Source organism: Priapulus caudatus, unplaced genomic scaffold, assembly GCF_000485595.1.
Source record: "Priapulus caudatus unplaced genomic scaffold, Priapulus_caudatus-5.0.1 Scaffold45, whole genome shotgun sequence".
NCBI classification, from domain to species: Eukaryota; Metazoa; Priapulida; class Priapulimorpha; order Priapulimorphida; family Priapulidae; genus Priapulus; species Priapulus caudatus.
Window position 1 is genome coordinate 251474 of NW_014577106.1, and position 4350 is coordinate 255823.

The following is a 4350-nucleotide window of genomic DNA, read 5'->3' on the forward strand; positions in this document are numbered from 1 at the left end:
AAATGTCTTAGAACCTTCGTATTCACCAAAACATGCAATTTTCGAACCATTAGTTTGGTAAACAATCGTTTGCTGTAATCTTGAAGCTAGCTGGTAGTATGGACTAGAATCCCTTAATATAGTAAGGGACTCTAGTATGGACTAGAGTATGATAGTATCAAGAGTGCATAATAGAGATAATCTCTATTATGCACTCTTGATAGTATAAACTAGCTAGTAGCGCCGCCGCCTATCTGCCATAGACATAGTACAGGCTCTCTCAAATGTACTTGTTTTCAATTAATCACCGAGAATTTACAAGTTTACCAATTCTGCCATTACCGCGATACGATAAAATGCATTGATGTTACGATGTGTTCATATCCAATTTTCTATGCTATAACTGCACAAAATCTTAGTGTTTTTAATGTTGGTGTGTAATCAGTGATATTTCCGCTGTCAGGTGAGACTACATGCAGCTATATTTAGTTTTTCTGAGCAAAAATCTGTTTAACGCATGTCAACTCATAATAGCATATTATACTATAATTACCCATATTTAGACATACCTTGCAAAGGCAAATAGTCTTTGCAACATAAATACCGACGTGTAACAATGTGCAGCGCAGCACACGTTACAATTACACTACACATTTGATTTACAATATCATATATGGGTTTTAATTGTCATTTACTTAAAATTTTATTGCTGAAATTTACGTTGTAAAGAAATTGAAAAAATAACAATGTCAGGTTTGTAAAATCAAAATGGGGAATCGTTTGCCTGCGTGGGTACGTGCATGAGCGCGTGGGGAAGTATAAAGACACCCCCTAACCGCTGCAATGGTCTACGCTCCGTTTGGGGCAGCGACTCTGAATCTCACGTAGTCCACTTCAAGGTACGGCCTGTCCGCCCCATTTACTTAGGGGCTTGTCAGGGAAAGGCGTTTGAGTTTTTAATTAAATCTCAAACGCGATCGCAAGTCGATTTCTAGCAGTAAGGCCGAGTGTCGCTACAGCTATCAGGCTGCTAGGAACAATGAGAAAAAGAGAGTAGGTTTTGCACGTGACGTCACTAGGCACCACTTCTAGAAGCGGTGTCGTGGTGTCTGGTAGCCACTACCTAGTGGTCACCAAAAGCTATCCAGTGCCTGCTTCATTCGCTGTCGAGCAGATATAAACAAATTCGGAGTGCCTGTGTATGGTCAACTGAATGAGGATATTCCAATGTAATTAATTTTTCATCTGTAATTTCTATATTACTAATTCTGTAATCCAGTGGCTGAAATTCGAATTTGTTATTTTGTGTCACGTCAACACCTTGTTCATGAGTTGCTTTTTATTATTCTTAGACACACAAAATACACAATCTGACATATATCACGAACGATCAGGAGTCTATCAATATTGATAGGAGATATTGATAGACTCCTGGAATTATCAGTCTGGCATTTAAAAGTGCTGCCGGTACATCTAATTCTACAGACTTTACTGACTATAATCATTAATCCGCATGTGCGCGGGAAAAACCATACTAAATATAGCAATGTGATGTAAGCCGACTGACTGTTAAGAAATAGCACGCCAGCCATATATCAATCACCCGGTGGGCAGAGTTCTGGGCCATACTGCGTGTCTGAGAACACCAACATATTAGACTCGGTCCCTCTAACGGTACGATTTCACTTGATAACGAGTGATAGTAAATCGAATAAACAGATAACGAATGAGGTAAGATGCGGGATAGCTCTACCGGTGTATCCCCTTCGCTTCCGCTACAGGCAGTAGTCTGTAATGGGAGTACAGGGGCAACATCGGTAGAGCCAGATAAAGGATACACTCTACATTACTTATGGAAGTGGATAAGGAAGCTGAGGAAATACTTCGATGCGGTGGAATATATAGCTAATTCCTGTGCGCACAAAAACAAACCAGGGAGGTAATGGATGCCGCTAGCGCACTCCTTGTTAACCAAATAAACTCAATAATAATCTCCAGATGATTTGGTTCCACGATGATATAATAATATATATCCAATATCGGCCGGAAGATATACGACTAATAACAGCTATAATAACCTCTAGGTCTCGTCTAGATAATCATCTCTCGTCTACGTTCATGAAAAATTAATTTGCTAGCGGGGACTTTGCTACAATTCTTCTGGCAATAGACTCGCATAGACACGACGATAGATAGCGCAGTGGCTGCTTTATGACAACGTCTGCTAAATTCGTAATAATGGCTGAGTTTTACTATCAGAGGGAGCTATAGCAATGGGAACTTCGCTCTCCATATCCTCAGCACCGACCCTGTTGCGATGCGACACAATCTCCATGGCCTGCTGGCGTGCATACACCTGCGAGCACGCACGCACGCACGCACGCACGCACGCACGCACGCACGCACGCATACAGCGGCTAACTTGCCTGCATGTATAATTGCCGGCAGCAGCTGCTATGAAGCCACTAACATATACTTCAGCTTATCGCTGCGTGGAGGAAGCAACGAGTTCACGTTTTGCCGCACTGCGAAAGCTTCCGCGGGGATTTGTCTTGTCGTTCATCGTTGCTATATACACGCTGCTGCGTTGCATGGAACCGACACGGCTACGGTGTTTATAGTAATTACAGATTAATCCATTAGTTGTGCGGAACGTGCCAACGATAGGTTAATGTCCCCTCCCACACACGCACACACACAACCACACACACGCGCGCGCGCGCACACACTCGTACACCGCACACACATACGTACACGCACACACACAGAACGACACGCGCGCGCCCGGCAACGCACACACAACACACCACGGCACGTACAGCACAAGCACGCACGCAAACACGGCGACCGCAGCGGCACACACGACGCGCACTCCACACAGACACACGCCACACCGCGCGCGAGCGCGACCACACACCACACAACACACAGCACACACACGTACTCGCACACACAAACACCACACAAACACACACCGCACGCACGCACGGATCGAGAGAGGCACGCCCGCCCGCCGCCCGCCCCCCCGCACACACAGCGCCCACACACACAGCACAACACAACAACGCCACACACACACACACACACCACACACACACAACACACACCCACACACGCACGCGCGCGCTGCTATCCATAAAGACGCGTACGGAGCGTACGCGCAAGGAAGCGAACATACCCCTGGTCTCTATTTTGCTGGCTCGACCAGCGAAGTCTAGAGCAACGAAGCGAACATACCCCAGTCTCAATTTTGCTTGCTCGACCAGCGAAGTCAAGCGAAGTCCAGCGCAACGAAGCGAACATACCCCAGTCTTAATTTTGCTTGTTCGACCATCGAAGTCCAGCGAAGTTCAGCGCAATGAAGCGAACATACCCCACTCTCAATGTTGCTTGCTTGAGCAATGAAGTCCAGCGAAGTCCAGCTGAACAAAGCGAACATGCCCTCCGCTCTGTATTTCGTGTGCTCGACCAGCAAAGTCCAGCAAAGTCGAGCGAAACGAAGCGAACATGCCCCCGTTCTGTATTTCGTTTGCTAGCGCAGCGAAGACGAGCGAAACGAAGCGAACATATCCCTCGTCTCGATTTCGCTTGCTCGAGCAACGAAGTCCATCGAAACAAAGCGAACATGCCCCCACTCTGTATTTCGTGTGCTCGACCAGCGAAGTCCAGCGAAACGAAGCGAACATGCCCCCGCTCTGTATTTCGCTTGCTCGCACAGCCAAGGCGCGCTAGTTTAATAGCTCTTTTATATCGTTATATATAACCCCCCTTGAGTTGATATCTATTTCATATCTAACCCCCCCCTTGATATCTAATTAATATCGATCCGCCCCCCCCCTTATATCTTTTTTATATCACGACATTAATGACATTAAAGTTGGGAACGCTCCTAGTGGAGCATCACCCGAGTTCAAAAGAAAAGCAATGGCCGACATGTCTGCACACAGATGTACCATTACTAGGGGGACGGTGACATCGTAAAGAACGATTAAATACGCGCTTATTTGCATGAAACGAAATATTTTAACGGGATCATTATATAGAAGATTAAAGAAGAAACAAATTCAGTATTCCGTAATCGCAAATAGAGATGGGTTGCGAACTTGCGAGAGAGGAAGCGAGCAGTAGGGACCTAGAGGAGAGAGCGAGGTGGATGCAGGAAACGAAGAAGGGAGGGAAGGAGGGAGAGAGGGAGAGAAAGAGAGATGCAGAGGGAGAAAGAGGGGCAAAGGGAGACAGAAGGAGGAAAGGGAAAAGCGAGAGAAACTAAGCGAGGGAGAGAGTAGGAGAAGGAGAGACACACACACAAAAAGAAAGAGAGAGAGAGAGAGAGAGAGAGTGCGAGAGAGAGAGAGAGCGAGAGAGAGAAAG

The 4350-nt window shown here is 46.1% G+C and overlaps 1 protein-coding gene across 1 annotated transcript in view; it reads right to left on the minus strand.

The window, feature by feature from the left end:
• LOC106820740 (protein naked cuticle homolog 2-like) overlaps window positions 1-4350 on the minus strand; it is a 61909-nt gene that overhangs the window by 15108 nt on the left and 42451 nt on the right. The gene's annotated exons all lie outside the window — the stretch shown is intronic.